Source organism: Hypanus sabinus, chromosome 4 (assembly GCF_030144855.1).
Source record: "Hypanus sabinus isolate sHypSab1 chromosome 4, sHypSab1.hap1, whole genome shotgun sequence".
Taxonomy (NCBI): Eukaryota; Metazoa; Chordata; class Chondrichthyes; order Myliobatiformes; family Dasyatidae; genus Hypanus; species Hypanus sabinus.
This window is the reverse complement of record NC_082709.1, coordinates 89,949,692-89,969,008: the sequence shown is the minus strand read 5'-3', so window position 1 is coordinate 89,969,008 and position 19,317 is coordinate 89,949,692.

The following is a 19,317-nucleotide window of genomic DNA, read 5'->3' as shown; positions in this document are numbered from 1 at the left end:
CTTCACCGTGTTCCACACACACACACACACCGTCACCGTGTCACATACACCCACTCCCACATTCACCGTGTCCCATACACACACACCCACCGTCACCGTGTCCCATACACCCACCGTCACCATGTCCCAGACACCCACACCCACCTTCACCGTGTCCCATACACCCACACCCACTGTCACCATGTCCCATACACACACACCCACCGTCACCGTGTCCCAGACACACACACCCACCGTCACCGTGTCCCATACACACACTCCCACTGTCATCGTGTCCCATACACACACACCCACCGTCACCGAGTCACATACACCCACTCCCACATTCACCGTGTCCCATACACCCACTCACACCTTCACCATGTCCCATACACACACACCCACCGTCACCGTGTCCCATACACACACACCCACAGTCACCGCATACCACACCACCGACACACACCGTCACCATGACCCAAACACGCACACCAAACATCACCATGAACCATACACCCACACCCACCGTCACCGTGTCCCATACACACACACCCACCGTCACCGTGTCACATACACCCACTCCACTGTCACCGTGTCCCATACACACACACCCACCGTCACCGTGTCCCATACACACACACCCACCGTCAGTGTGTCACATACACCCACCGTCACAGTGTCCCATACACACACACCCACAGTCACCGCATACCACACCACCGACACACACCATCACCATGACCCAAACACGCACACCAAACTTCACCATGAACCATACACCCACTCCCACCTTCACCGTGTCCCACACACACCAACCACAGTCACCATGTCCCATACACACACATCCACCGTCACTGTGTCCCATAAACCTACTCCCACCTTCACCGTGTCCCATACTCACACACCCACCGTCACCGTGACCCATACACCCACCGTCACCATGTCCCATACACCCACAGCCAACATCACCATGAACCATACAAACCCTCTCCCACCTTCACCGTGTTCCACACACACACACCCACCGTCACCGTGTCACATACACCCACTCCCACATTCACCGTGTCCCATACACACACACCCACCGTCACCGTGTCACATACACACACACGCACCTTCACCGTGTCCCATACACCCACACCCACTGTCACCGTGTCCCATACACACACACCCACCGTCACCGTGTCACATACACCCACACCCACTGTCACCGTGTCCCATACACACACACCCACTGTCATCGTGTCCCATACACACACACCCACCGTCACCGAGTCACATACACCCACTCCCACATTCACCGTGTCCCATACACACACACCCACCGTCACCGTGTCCCACACACCCACACACATTGTCACCGTGTCCCATACATACACACCTACCGTCATCGTGTCCCATACACACACACCCACCGTCACCGTGTCCCATACACCCACTCCCACCTTCACCATGTCCCATACACACAAACCCACCTTCACCATGAACCATACACCCACTCCCACCTTCACCGTGTCCCACACACACATCCACAGTCACCGTGTCCCATACACACACATCCACCGTCACTGTGTCCCATAAACCTACTCCCACCTTCACCGTGTTCCACACACACACACCCACCGTCACCGTGTCACATACACCCACTCCCACATTCACCGTGTCCCATACACACACACCCACCGTCACCGTGTTCCATACACCCACCGTCACCATGTCCCAAACACCCACACCCACCTTCACCGTGTCCCATACACCCACACCCACTGTCACCGTGTCCCATACACACACACCCACCGTCACCGTGTCCCATACACCCACCGTCACCATGTCCCAAACACCCACACCCACCTTCACCGTGTCCCATACACCCACACCCACTGTCACCGTGTCCCATACACCCACACCCACCGTCACCGTGTCCCATACACCCACACCCACTGTCACCGTGACCCATACACCCACACCCACCTTCACCGTGTCCCATACACCCACTCACACCTTCACCATGTCCCATACACACACACCCACCTTCACCTTGACCCATACACCCACTCCCACCTTCACCGTGTCCCACACACCCACTCCCACCTTCTCCGTGTCCCCATACACACACACCCACTGTCACCGTGGTCCCATACACCCACACCCACTGTCACCGTGACCCATACACCCACACCCACTGTCACCGTGTCCCATACACACACACCCACCGTCACCGTGTCCCATACACCCACTCCCACATTCACCGTGTCCCATACACACACACCCACTGTCACCGTGTCACATACACCCTCTCCCACATTCACCGTGTCCCATACACACACACCCACTGTCACCGTGTCACATACACCCACTCCCACCTTCACCGTGTCCCATACACACACACCCACTGTCACCGTGTCACATACACCCACACCCACTGTCACCGTGTCCCATACACACACACCCACCGTCACCGTGTCCCATACACCCACTCCCACATTCACCGTGTCCCATACACACACACCCACTGTCACCGTGTCACATACACCCACTCCCACATTCACCGTGTCCCATACACACACACCCACTGTCACCGTGTCCCATACACTCACAGCCACCTTCACCATGTCACATACACACACACCCACCGTCACTGTGTCCCATACACACACACCTACCATCACTGTGTCCCATGCACACACACCCAACATCACCATGTCACATACACCCACACCCACCTTCACCGTGTCCCATACACCCACACCCACCGTCACCGTGTCCCATACACCCACTCCCACCTTCACCGTGTCCCATACACCCACACCCACCGTCACTGTGTCCCATGCACCCACTCCCACCTTCACTGTGCCCCATACACACACTCCCACCGTCACCGTGTCCCATACACCCACACCCACTGTCACCGCGTCCTATACACCCACATTCAACGTCACCACGTCCCAGACAACACACACACCATCGCCGTGTCCCATACAACCACCGTCATCGCATCTCATACACCCACACCCTCTGTCACCGTGTCCCATACACACACACCTACCGTCACCGTGTCACATACACACACACCTACCGTCACCGTGTCACATACACCCACACCCACTGTCACCGTGTCCCATACACCCACCGTCACCACATCCCATAGACCCACACCCTCTGTCACCGTGTCCCATACACACACACCTACCATCACCGTGTCACATACACACACACCCACCGTCACCGTGTCACATACACCCACACCCACTGTCTCTGCGTTCCATACACCCACATTCAATGTCACCACGTCCCAGACAACACACACACCATCACCGTGTCCCATACAACCACCGTCACCGCATCCCATACACCCACTCCCTCCTTCACCGTGTCCCATACACACACTCCCGCCTTCACCGTGTCCCGTACACACACACCCACATTCACCGTGTCCCATAAACCCACACGCAACATCACTGTGACCCATACACCCACTCCCACCTTCACCGTGTTCCATACACACACACCCACTGTCACCATGTCCCATACACCCACCATCACCATGTCCCATACACACACACCCACATTCACCGTGTCCCATAAACCCACACGCAACATCACTGTGACCCATACACCCACTCCCACCTTCACCGTGTTCCATACACACACACCCACCGTCACCATGTCCCAAACACCTACACCCAACATCACTGTGTCTCATACACTCACTCCCAACATCACTGTGACCCAAACACCCACTCTCACCTTCACCGTGTCCCATACACAAACACCCACCGTCACCGTATCCCATACACCCACACCTACCGTCACTGTGTCCCATACACCCACCGTCACAGTGTCCCATACACACACACCCACAGTCACCGCATCCCACACCACCAACACACACCGTCACCATGACCCAAACACGCGCTCCAAACATCACCAAGTCCCATACACCCACTCCCACTTTCACCATCCCACACACCCACAGCCAACATCACCATGAACCATACACCCACTCCCACCTTCACCGTGTCCCATACACACAACCACAGTCACCGTGACCCATACACCCACCGTCACCATGTCCCATACACCCACAGCCAACATCACCATGAACCATACAAACCCACTCCCACCTTCACCGTGTTCCACACACACACACCCACCGTCACCGTGTCACATACACCCACTCCCACATTCACCGTGTCCCATACACACACACCCACCGTCACCGTGTCCCATACACTCACCGTCACCATGTCCCAGACACCCACACCCACCTTCACCGTGTCCCATACACACACACCCACCGTCACCGTGTCACATACACCCACTCCCACATTCACCGTGTCCCATACACATACACCCACCGTCACCGTGTCCCATACACCCACTCCCACCTTCACCGTGTCCATACACCCACACCCACCTTCACCATGTCCCATACACACACACCCACCTTCACCATGTCCCATACACACACACCCACCGTCACCGTGTCCCATACACACACTCCCACCGTCAGTGTGTCCCATACACCCACCGTCACAGTGTCCCATACACACACACCCACAGTCACCGCATACCACACCACCGACACACACCATCACCATGACCCAAACATGCACACCAAACATCACCATGAACCATACACCCACTCCCACCTTCACCGTGTCCCACACACACAACCACAGTCACCGTGTCCCATACACACACACCCACCGTCACTGTGTCCCATACGCCTACTCCCACCTTCACCGTGTTCCATACACACACACCCACTGTCACTGTGTCCCATACACCCACACCAAACGTCACCGTGTCCCATACACCCACCGTCACCACATCCCATAGACCCACACCCACCATCACCCTGTCTCATACACCCTCACCCACTATCACCACGTCCCATACACCCATATTCAACGTCACCACGTCCCAGACAACACACACACCATCACCGTGTCCCATACAACCACTGTCATTGCATCCCATACACCTACACCCTCTGTCACCGTGTCCCATATACCCACCGTCACCGTGTCCCAGACACACACACCCACCGTCACCGTGTCACATACACCCACTCCCACATTCACCGTGTCCCATACACACACACCCACCGTCACCGTGTCCCATACACCCACTCCCACCTTCACCGTGTCCCATACACCCACTCACACCTTCACCATGTCCCATACACACACACCAACCGTCACCGTGTCCCATACACACACACCCACAGTCACCGCATACCACACCACCGACACACACCGTCACCATGACCCAAACACGCACACCAAACATCACCATGAACCATACACCCACACCCACGGTCACCGTGTCCCATACACACACACCCACCGTCACCGTGTCACATACACCCACTCCCACATTCACCGTGTCCCATACACACACACCCACTGTCACCGTGTCCCATACACACACACCCACCGTCAGATTGTCACATACACCCACCGTCACAGTGTCCCATACACACACACCCACAGTCACCGCATACCACACCACCGACACACACCATCACCATGACCCAAACACGCACACCAAACTTCACCATGAACCTTACACCCACTCCCACCTTCACCGTGTCCCACACACACAACCACAGTCACCATGTCCCATACACACACATCCACCGTCACTGTGTCCCATAAACCTACTCCCACCTTCACCCTGTACCATACTCACACACCCACCGTCACCGTGACCCATACACCCACTGTCACCATGTCCCATACACCCACAGCCAACATCACCATGAACCATACAAACCCTCTCCCACCTTCACCGTGTTCCACACACACACACCCACCGTCACCGTGTCACATACACACACACGCACCTTCACCGTGTCCCATACACCCACACCCACTGTCACTGTGTCCCATACACACACACCCACCGTCACCGTGTCACATACACCCACACCCACTGTCACCGTGTCCCATACACACACACCCACTGTCATCGTGTCCCATACACACACACCCACCGTCACCGAGTCACATACACCCACTCCCACATTCACCGTGTCCCATACACACACATCCACCGTCACCGTGTCCCACACACCCACACACATTGTCACCGTGTCCCATACATACACACCTACCGTCATCGTGTCCCATACACACACACCCACCGTCACCGTCACATACACCCACTCCCACCTTCACCGTGTCCCATACACCCACTCCCACCTTCACCATGTCCCATACACACACACACACCATCACCGTGTCCCATACACTCACACCCACCATCACTGTGTCCCATACACCCACCGTCACAGTGTCCCATACACACACACCCACAGTCACCGCATACCACACCACCAACACACACCATCATCATGACCCAAACACGCACACCAAACATCACCATGAACCATACACCCACTCCCACCTTCACCGTCCCACACACACAACCACAGTCACCGTGTCCCATGCACACACACCCACCGTCACTGTGTCACATTCACCTACTCCCACCTTCACCGTGTTCCATACACACACACACACACCTCCACTGTGTCCCATACACACACAACCACAGTCACCGTGACCCATACACACACACCCACCGTCACCGTGACCAACACACCCACAGCCAACATCACCATGAACCGTACACCCACTAGCACCTTCACCGTGTCTCACACACCCACAGCCAACATCACCGTGACCCAAACACCCACACCCACCGTCACTGTGTCCCATACACCCACTCCCACCTTCACCAAGTCCCATACACACACACCTACCATCACTGTGTCCCATGCACACACACCCAACATCACCATGTCCCATACACACACACACACACCTCCCTTCATCGTGTCACATACACCCACACCCACCGTCACCGTGTCCCATACACCCACACCCACCTTCACCGTGTCCCATACACACACACCCACCGTCACCGTGTCCCATACACCCACTCCCACCTTCACCGTGTCCCGTACACACACATCCAACATCACCGTGTCCTATATACCCACACCCACCGTCACCGTGTCCCATACACCCACACCCACCATCACTGTGTCCCATGCACCCACTCCCACCTTCACTGTGCCCCATACACACACACCCACCGTCACCGTGTCCCATACACCCACACCCACTGTCACCGCGTCCCATACACCCACATTCAAAGTCACCACGTCCCAGACAACACACACACCATCACCGTGTCCCATACAACCACCGTCATTGCATCTCATACACCCACACCCTCTGTCACCGTGTCCCATACACACACACCTACCGTCACCGTGTCACATACACCCACACCTACCGTCACCGTGTCCCATACACCCACACCTACCGTCACCGTGTCACATACACCCACACCCACTGTCACCGTGTCCCATACACCCACCGTCACCACATCCCACACACCCACAGCCAACATCACCATGAACCATACACCCACTCCCACCTTCACCGTGTCCCACACACACAACCACAGTCACCGTGTCCCATACACACACATCCACCGTCACTGTGTCCCATAAACCTACTCCCACCTTCACCGTGTTCCACACACACACACCCACCGTCACCGTGTCACATACACCCACTCCCACATTCACCGTGTCCCATACACACACACCCACCGTCACCGTGTCCCATACACCCACCGTCACCATGTCCCAGACACCCACACCCACCTTCACCGTGTCCCATACACCCACACCCACTGTCACCGTGTCCCATACACACACCGTCACCACATCCCACACACCCACAGCCAACATCACCATGAACCATACACCCACTCCCACCTTCACCGTGTCCCACACACACAACCACAGTCACCGTGTCCCATACACACACATCCACCGTCACTGTGTCCCATAAACCTACTCCCACCTTCACCGTGTTCCACACACACACACCCACCGTCACCGTGTCACATACACCCACTCCCACATTCGCCGTGTCCCATACACCCACCGTCACCATGTCCCAGACACCCACTCCCACCTTCACCGTGTCCCATACACCCACACCCACTGTCACCGTGTCCCATACACACACACCCACCGTCACCGTGTCCCAGACACACACACCCACCGTCACCGTGTTACATACACCCACTCCCACATTCACCGTGTCCCATACACACACACCCACCGTCACCGTGTCCCATACACCCACTCCCACCTTCACCGTGTCCCATACACCCACTCCCACCTTCACCATGTCCCATACACACACACCCACCGTCACCGTGTCCCATACACACACACCCACCGTCAGTGTGTCACATACACCCACCGTCACAGTGTCCCATACACACACACCCACAGTCACCGCATACCACACCACCGACACACACCGTCACCATGACCCAAACACGCACACCAAACATCACCATGAACCATACACCCACTCCCACCTTCACCGTGTCCCACACACACAACCACAGTCACCATGTCCCATACACACACATCCACCGTCACTGTGTCACATAACCCTACTCCCACCTTCACCGTGTCCCATACTCACACACCCACCGTCACCGTGACCCATACACCCACCGTCACCATGTCCCATACACCCACAACCAACATCACCATGAACCATACAAACCCTCTCCCACCTTCACCGTGTTCCACACACACACACCCACCGTCACCGTGTCACATACACCCACTCCCACATTCACCGTGTTCCATACACACACACCCACTGTCACTGTGTCCCATACACCCACACCCACTGTCACCGTGTCCCATACACACACACCCACCGTCACCGTGTCACATACACCCACTCCCACATTCACCGTGTCCCATACACACACACCCACCGTCACCATGTCCCATACACCCACACCCACTGTCACCGTGTCTCATACACACACACCCACCGTCATCGTGTCCCATACACACACACCCACCGTCACCGTGTCCCATACACCCACTCCCACCTTCACCATGTCCCATACACACACACCCACCATCACCGTGTCCCATACACCCACACCCACCATCACTGTGTCCCATACACCCACCGTCACAGTGTCCCATACACACACACCCACAGTCACTGCATACCACACCACCGACACACACCATCACCATGACCCAAACACGCACACCAAACATCACCATGAACCATACACCCACTCCCACCTTCACCGTGTCCCACACACACAACCACAGTCACCGTGTCCCATACACACACACCCACCGTCACTGTGTCCCATACACCTACTCCCACCTTCACCGTGTTCCATACACACACACCCACTGTCACTGTGTCCCATACACCCATACCTACCATCACCGTGACCCAAACACCCACTCTCACCATCACTGTGTCCCATACACCTACTCCCACCTTCACCGTGTCCCATACACCCACTCCCACCTTCACCATGTCCCATACACACACACCCACCGTCACCGTGTCCCATACACACACACCCACCGTCAGTGTGTCACATACACCCACCGTCACAGTGTCCCATACACACACACCCACAGTCACCACATACCACACCACCGACACACACCGTCACCATGACCCAAACACGCACACCAAACATCACCATGAACCATACACCCACTCCCACCTTCACCGTGTCCCACACACACAACCACAGTCACCATGTCCCATACACACACATCCACCGTCACTGTGTCCCATAACCCTACTCCCACCTTCACCGTGTCCCATACTCACACACCCACCGTCACCGTGACCCATACACCCACCGTCACCATGTCCCATACACCCACAACCAACATCACCATGAACCATACAAACCCTCTCCCACCTTCACCGTGTTCCACACACACACACCCACCGTCACCGTGTCACATACACCCACTCCCACATTCACCGTGTCCCATACACACACACCCACCGTCACCGTGTCCCATACACCCACCGTCACCATGTCCCAGACACCCACACCCACCTTCACCGTGTCCCATACACCCACTCCCACATTCACCGTGTTCCATACACACACACCCACTGTCACTGTGTCGCATACACCCACACCCACTGTCACCGTGTCCCATACACACACACCCACCGTCACCGTGTCACATACACCCACTCCCACATTCACCGTGTCCCATACACACACACCCACCGTCACCGTGTCCTATACACCCACACCCACTGTCACCGTGTCCCATACACACACACCCACCGTCATCGTGTCCCATACACACACACCCACCGTCACCGTGTCACATACACCCACTCCCACATTCACCATGTCCCATACACACAGACCCACCGTCACCGTGTCCCATACACCCAGTCCCACCTTCACCGTGTCCCATACACCCACTCCCAACTTCACCATGTCCCATACACACACACCCACCATCACCGTGTCCCATACACCCACACCCACCATCACTGTGTCCCATACACCCACCGTCACAGTGTCCCATACAGACACACCCACAGTCACCGCATACCACACCACCAACACACACCATCACCATGACCCAAACACGCACACCAAACATCACCATGAACCATACACCCACTCCCACCTTCACCGTGTCCCACACACACAACCACAGTCACCGTGTCCCATACACACACACCCACCGTCACTGTGTCCCATACACACACACCCACCGTCACTGTGTCCCATACACCCACCGTCACAGTGTCCCATACAGACACACCCACAGTCACCGCATACCACACCACCAACACACACCATCACCATGACCCAAACACGCACACCAAACATCACCATGAACCATACACCCACTCCCACCTTCACCGTGTCCCACACACACAACCACAGTCACCGTGTCCCATACACACACACCCACCGTCACTGTGTCCCATACACACACACCCACCGTCACTGTGTCCCATAAACCTACTCCCACCTTCACCGTGTCCCATACACACACACCCACCTTCACCATGTCCCATACACACACACCCACCTTCACCGTGACCCATACACCCACTCCCACCTTCACCATGTCCCATACACACACACCCACCGTCACTGTGTCCCATACACACACACCCACAGTCACCGCATACCACACCACCAACACACACCATCACCATGACCCAAACACGCACACCAAACATCACCATGAACCATACACCCACTCCCACCTTCACCGTGTCCCACACACACAACCACAGTCACCGTGTCCCATACACACACACCCACCGTCACTGTGTCCCATACACACACTCCCACCGTCAGTGTGTCCCATACACCCACCGTCACAGTGTCCCATACAGACACACCCACAGTCACCGCATACCACACCACCAACACACACCATCACCATGACCCAAACACGCACACCAAACATCACCATGAACCATACACCCACTCCCACCTTCACCGTGTCCCACACACACAACCACAGTCACCGTGTCCCATACACACACACCCACCGTCACTGTGTCCCATAAACCTACTCCCACCTTCACCGTGTCCCATACACACACACCCACCTTCACCATGTCCCATACACACACACCCACCTTCACCGTGACCCATACACCCACTCCCACCTTCACCATGTCCCATACACACACACCCACCGTCACTGTGTCCCATACACACACACCCACAGTCACTGTGTCCCATAAACCTACTCCCACCTTCACCGTGTTTCATACACACACACCCACTGTCACTGTGTCCCATACACCCACACCAAACGTCACCGTGACCCATACACACACACCTACCATCACCGTGTCACACACACCCACCGTCACCACATTCCATAGACCCACACCCACCATCACCATGTCCCATACACACACACCCACCGTCACTGTGTCCCATACACACACACCTACCATCACTGTGTCCCATGCACACACACCCAACATCACCATGTCCCATACACACACACACACCTCCCTTCACAGTGTCACATACACCCACACCCACCTTCACCGTGTCCCATACACCCACACCCACCGTCACCGTGTCCCATACACCCACACCCACTGTCACCGCGTCCTATACACCCACATTCAACGTCACCACATCCCAGACAACACACACACCATCGCCGTGTCCCATACAACCACCGTCATCGCATCTCATACACCCACACCCTCTGTCACCGTGTCCCATACACACACACCTACCGTCACCGTGTCACATACACCCACACCCACTGTCACCGTGTCCCATACACCCACCGTCACCACATCCCATAGACCCACACCCTCTGTCACCGTGTCCCATACACACACACCTACCATCACCGTGTCACATACACACACACCTACCGTCACCGTGTCCCATACACCCACACCCACTGTCACCGCGTTCCATACACCCACGTTCAATGTCACCACGTCCCAGACAACACACACACCATCACCGTGTCCCATACAACCACCGTCACCGCATCCCATACACCCACTCCCTCCTTCACCGTGTCCCATACACACACTCCCGCCTTCACCGTGTCCCGTACACACACACCCACATTCACCGTGTCCCATAAACCCACACGCAACATCACTGTGACCCATACACCCACTCCCACCTTCACCGTGTTCCATACACACACACCCACTGTCACCGTGTCCCATACACCCACCATCACCATGTCCCATACACACACACCCACATTCACCGTGTCCCATAAACCCACACGCAACATCACTGTGACCCATACACCCACTCCCACCTTCACCGTGTTCCATACACACACACCCACCGTCACCATGTCCCAAACACCTACACCCAACATCACTGTGTCTCATACACTCACTCCCAACATCACTGTGACCCAAACACCCACTCCCACCTTCACCGTGTCCCATACACAAACACCCACCGTCACCGTATCCCATACACCCACACCTACCGTCACTGTGTCCCATACACCCACCGTCACAGTGTCCCATACACACACACCCACAGTCACCGCATCCCACACCACCAACACACACCGTCACCATGACCCAAACACGCACTCCAAACATCACCAAGTCCCATACACCCACTCCCACTTTCACCATCCCACACACCCACAGCCAACATCACCATGAACCATACACCCACTCCCACCTTCACCGTGTCCCATACACACAACCACAGTCACCGTGTCCCATACACACATATCCACCGTCACTGTGTCCCATAAACCTACTCCCACCTTCACCGTGTCCCATACACAAACACCCACCGTCACCATGTCCCATACACCCACAGCCAACATCACCATGAACCATACAAACCCTCTCCCACCTTCACCGTGTTCCACATACACACACGCACCTTCACCGTGTCCCATACACCCACACCCACTGTCACCGTGTCACATACACACACACCCACCGTCACGGTGTCCCATACACCCACCGTCACCATGTCCCAGACACCCACACCCACCTTCACCGTGTCCCATACACACACACCCACCGTCACCGTGTCCCATACACTCACCGTCACCATGTCCCAGACACCCACACCCACCTTCACCGTGTCCCATACACACACACCCACCGTCACCGTGTCACATACACCCACTCCCACATTCACCGTGTCCCATACACATACACCCACCGTCACCGTGTCCCATACACCCACTCCCACCTTCACCGTGTCCCATACACCCACACCCACCTTCACCATGTCCCATACACACACACCCACCGTCACCGTGTCCCATACACACACTCCCACCGTCAGTGTGTCCCATACACCCACCGTCACAGTGTCCCATACACACACACCCACAGTCACCGCATACCACACCACCGACACACACCATCACCATGACCCAAACACGCACACCAAACTTCACCATGAACCATACACCCACTCCCACCTTCACCGTGTCCCATACACCCACTCACACCTTCACCATGTCCCATACACACACACCCACCGTCACCGTGTCCCATACACACACACCCACAGTCACCGCATACCACACCACCGACACACACCATCACCATGACCCAAACATGCACACCAAACATCACCATGAACCATACACCCACTCCCACCTGCACCGTGTCCCTCACACACAACCACAGTCACCATGTCCCATACACACACATCCACCGTCACTGTGTCCCATTAACCTACTCCCACCTTCACCGTGTCCCATACACACACACCCACTGTCACTGTAACCCATACACCCACCGTCACCGTGACCCATACACCCACCGTCACCATGTCCCATACACCCACAGCCAACATCACCATGAACCATACAAACCCACTCCCACCTTCACCGTGTTCCACACACACACACCCACCGTCACCGTGTCACACCCACTCCCACATTCACCGTGTCCCATACACACACACCCACCGTCACCGTGTCCCATACACCCACCGTCACCATGTCCCAGACACCCACACCCACCTTCACCGTGTCCCATACACACACACCCACCGTCACCGTGTCACATACACCCACTCCCACATTCACCGTGTCCCATACACACACACCCACCGTCACCGTGTCCCATACACCCACTCCCACCTTCACCGTGTCCCATACACCCACTCCCACCTTCACCATGTCCCATACACACACACCCACCTTCACCATGTCCCATACACACACACCCACCGTCACCGTGTCCCATACACCCACACCCACCATCACTGTGTCCCATACACCCACCGTCACAGTGTCCCATACACACACACCCACAGTCACCGCATACCACACCACTGACACACACCGTCACCATGACCCAAACACGCACACCAAACATCACCATGAACCATACACCCACTCCCACCTTCACCGTGTCCCATACACCCACCGTCACCACATCCCATAGACCCACACCCACTGTCACCGTGTCCCATACACACACACCCACCGTCACCGTGTCCCATACACACACACCCACCGTCACCGTGTCACATACACCCACTCCCACATTCACCGTGTCCCATACACACACACCCACCGTCACCGTGTCCCATACACCCACTCCCACCTTCACCGTGTCCCATACACCCACTCCCACCTTCACCATGTCCCATACACACACACCCACCTTCACCATGTCCCATACACACACACCCACCGTCACCGTGTCCCATACACACACACCCACCATCAGTGTGTCACATACACCCACTCCCACCTTCACCTTTTCCCATACACACACACCCATTGTCACCATGTCCCAAACACCCACTCCCACCATCACCGTGTCCCATAAACAAACACTCACCGTCACTGTGTCCCATACACCTACACCCAAAATCACCGTGTCCCATACACACACACCCACCGTCACCGTGACCCATACACCCACACCTACCATCACCGTAACCCAAACACCCACTCTCACCTTCACTGTGTCCCATACACAAACACCCACCGTCACCGTATCCCATACACCCACACCCACCATCACTGTGTCCCATACACCCACCATCACAGTGTCCCATACACACACACCCACAGTCACCGCATACCACACCACCGACACACACCATCACCATGACCCAAACACGCACACCAAACATCACCATGAACCATACACCCACTCCCACCTTCACCGTGTCCCACACACACAACCACAGTCACCATGTCCCATAGACCCACACCCACTGTCACCGTGTCCCATACACACACACCCACCGTCACCGTGTCCCATACACACACACCCACCGTCACCGTGTCACATACACCCACTCCCACATTCACCGTGTCCCATACACACCCACCCACCGTCACCGTGTCCCATACACCCACTCCCACCTTCACCGTGTCCCATACACCCACTCCCACCTTCACCATGTCCCATACACACACACCCACCTTCACCATGTCCCATACACCCACACCCACCATCACTGTGTCCCATACACCCACCGTCACCGTGTCCCATACACACACACCCACCATCAGTGTGTCACATACACCCACTCCCACCTTCACCTTTTCCCATACACACACACCCATTGTCACCATGTCCCAAACACCCACTCCCACCATCACCGTGTCCCATAAACAAACACCCACCGTCACTGTGTCCCATACACCTACACCCAAAATCACCGTGTCCCATACACACACACCCACCGTCACCGTGACCCATACACCCACACCAAACGTCACCGTGACCCATACACCCACACCCAACATCACCGTGACCCAAACACCCACTCTCACCTTCACTGTGTCCCATACACAAACACCCACTGTCACCGTATCCCATACACCCACACCCACCATCACTGTGTCCCATACACCCACCATCACAGTGTCCCATACACACACACCCACAGTCACCGCATACCACACCACCGACACACACCATCACCATGACCCAAACACGCACACCAAACATCACCATGAACCATACACCCAGTCCCACCTTCACCATGTCCCATACACACACACCCACCGTCACTGTGTCCCATACACCCACTCCCACCTTCACCGTGTTCCATACACACACACCCACATTCACCGTGTCCCATACACCCACACCAAACGTCACCGTGTCCCATACACCCACCGTCACCACATCCCATAGACCCACACCCACCATCACCCTGTCTCATACACCCTCACCCACTATCACCACGTCCCATACACCCATATTCAACGTCACCACGTCCCAGACAACACACACACCATCACCGTGTCCCATACAACCACTGTCATTGCATCCCATACACCTACACCCTCTGTCACCGTGTCCCATATACCCACCGTCACCATGTCCCATATACCCACACCCACCGTCACCGCGTCCCATACACCCACACCCACCGTCACCGTGTCCCATACACCCACACCCACCGTCACCGTGTCCCATACATACATACCCACCGTCACCGTGTCCCATACACCCACCTTCACTGCGTCCCATGCACCCACACCCACCGTCACCGTGTCCCATACACCCTCAACTACTATCACAACGTCCCTTACACCCACACCCACCGTCACCATATCCCATAGAGTGCGTCGGGGTCACCAAGTGTGGGGAGAGTGTGTCTGAGGGATATCTGTGTGGGGAGAGTGGACATGGGGATCGGTGAATGTGAGGAGAGTGGGTCTGGGACTCTGAGTGTGGGGACCATGTGTCTGAGGGATCTCTGAGTGTGGGGAGAGTGTGTCGGGATCTCTGACTGTGGGGAGAGTGGGCCAGGGAGATCTCTGTGTAGGGAGAGTGGGTCTGAGGGATCTCTGAAAGTGGGGAGAGTGGGTCAGGGATCTCTGAGTGTGAGGTGAGAGGATAGGGGGATCTCTGACTGTGGGGAGAGTGAGCCAGGGAGATCTCTGTGTAGGGAGAGTGGGTCTGAGGGATCTATGAGTGTGGAGAGAGTGGGTCTGAGGTATCTCTGAAAGTGGGGAGAGTGGGTCTGGGTCTCTGAGTGCGGGGAGAGTGGGACACAGGGGTCTCTGAGTGTGGGGAGAGTGGATCTGGTTTTCTGAGTGTGGGGAGAGTGGGACAGAGGGGTCTCTGAGTGTGGGGAGAGTGTACAGGGGGATTTCTGTGTGTGGAGAGTGAGTCAGGGTTCTCTGAGTGTGGGGAGAGTGGGTCTGAGGGATCTATGAGAGTGGAGAGAGTGGGTCTGAGGTATCTATGAGTGTGGAGAGAGTGGGTCTGAGGTATCTATGAGTGTGGAGAGAGTGGGTCTGAGGTATCTCTGAAAGTGGGGAGAGTGGGTCTGGGTGTCTGAGTGCGGGGAGAGTGGACATAGGGATCTGTGGATGTGGGGACAGTGGGTCTGGGTCTCTGAGTGTGGGGAGAGTGTGTTGGGGTCTCTAAGTGTGGGGAGAGTGGGTCAGGGATCTCTGAGTGTGGGGTGAGAGGATAGGGGGATCTCTGACTGTGGGGAGAGTGGGCCAGGGAGATCTCTATGTAGGGAGAGTGGGTCGGGGTCTCTGAGTGTGGGGAGAGTGTGTTGGGGTCTCTGAGTTCTGGGAGAGTGGACATGGGGATTGGTGAGTGTGGGGAGAGTGCGTTGGGGTCTCTAGTGTGTGGGGATTGTGGGTCTGATGGATCTCTGTGTGTGGGGAGAGTGCGTTGGGGTCTCTGAGTGTGGGGAGAGTGGGTCTGAGGGATCTGTGAGTGAGGGGAGAGTGGGTCTGAGAGATCTCTGAGAGTGAGGAGAGTGTGTCAGGGTTCTCTGAGTGTGGGGAGAGTGTGTCGGGTCTCTGAGTGTGGGGAGAGTGGGTCTGAGGGATCTCTGAGAGTGAGGAGAGTGTGTCAGGGTTCTCTGAGTGTGGGGAGAGTGTGTTGGGGTCTCTGAGTTCTGGGAGAGTGGACATGGGGATTGGTGAGTGTGGGGAGAGTGCGTTGGGGTCTCTAGTGTGTGGGGATTGTGGGTCTGATGGATCTCTGTGTGTGGGGAGAGTGCGTCGGGGTCTCTGAGTGTGGGGAGAGTGGGTCTGAGGGATCTGTGAGTGAGGGGAGAGTGGGTCTGAGGGATCTCTGAGAGTGAGGAGAGTGTGTCAGGGTTCTCTGAGTGTGGGGAGAGTGTGTCGGGTCTCTGAGTGTGGGGAGAGTGGGTCTGAGGGATCTCTGATTGTGGGGTGAGTGGACAGAGGGATCTCTGTGTGGGGAGAGTGGGTCAGGGTCTCTGAGTGTGGGGAGAGTGGGTCTGAGGGATCTGTGAGTGAGGGGAGAGTGGGTCTGAGGGATCTCTGAGAGTGAGGAGAGTGTGTCAGGGTTCTCTGAGTGTGGGGAGAGTGTGTTGGGGTCTCTGAGTTCTGGGAGAGTGGACATGGGGATTGGTGAGTGTGGGGAGAGTGCGTTGGGGTCTCTAGTGTGTGGGGATTGTGGGTCTGATGGATCTCTGTGTGTGGGGAGAGTGCGTCGGGGTCTCTGAGTGTGGGGAGAGTGGGTCTGAGGGATCTGTGAGTGAGGGGAGAGTGGGTCTGAGGGATCTCTGAGAGTGAGGAGAGTGTGTCAGGGTTCTCTGAGTGTGGGGAGAGTGTGTCGGGTCTCTGAGTGTGGGGAGAGTGGGTCTGAGGGATCTCTGATTGTGGGGTGAGTGGACAGAGGGATCTCTGTGTGGGGAGAGTGGGTCAGGGTCTCTGAGTGTGGGGAGAGTGGGTCTGAGGGATCTGTGAGTGAGGGGAGAGTGGGTCTGAGGGATCTCTGAGAGTGAGGAGAGTGTGTCAGGGTTCTCTGAGTGTGGGGAGAGTGTGTTGGGGTCTCTGAGTTCTGGGAGAGTGGACATGGGGATTGGTGAGTGTGGGGAGAGTGCGTTGGGGTCTCTAGTGTGTGGGGATTGTGGGTCTGATGGATCTCTGTGTGTGGGGAGAGTGCGTCGGGGTCTCTGAGTGTGGGGAGAGTGGGTCTGAGGGATCTGTGAGTGAGGGGAGAGTGG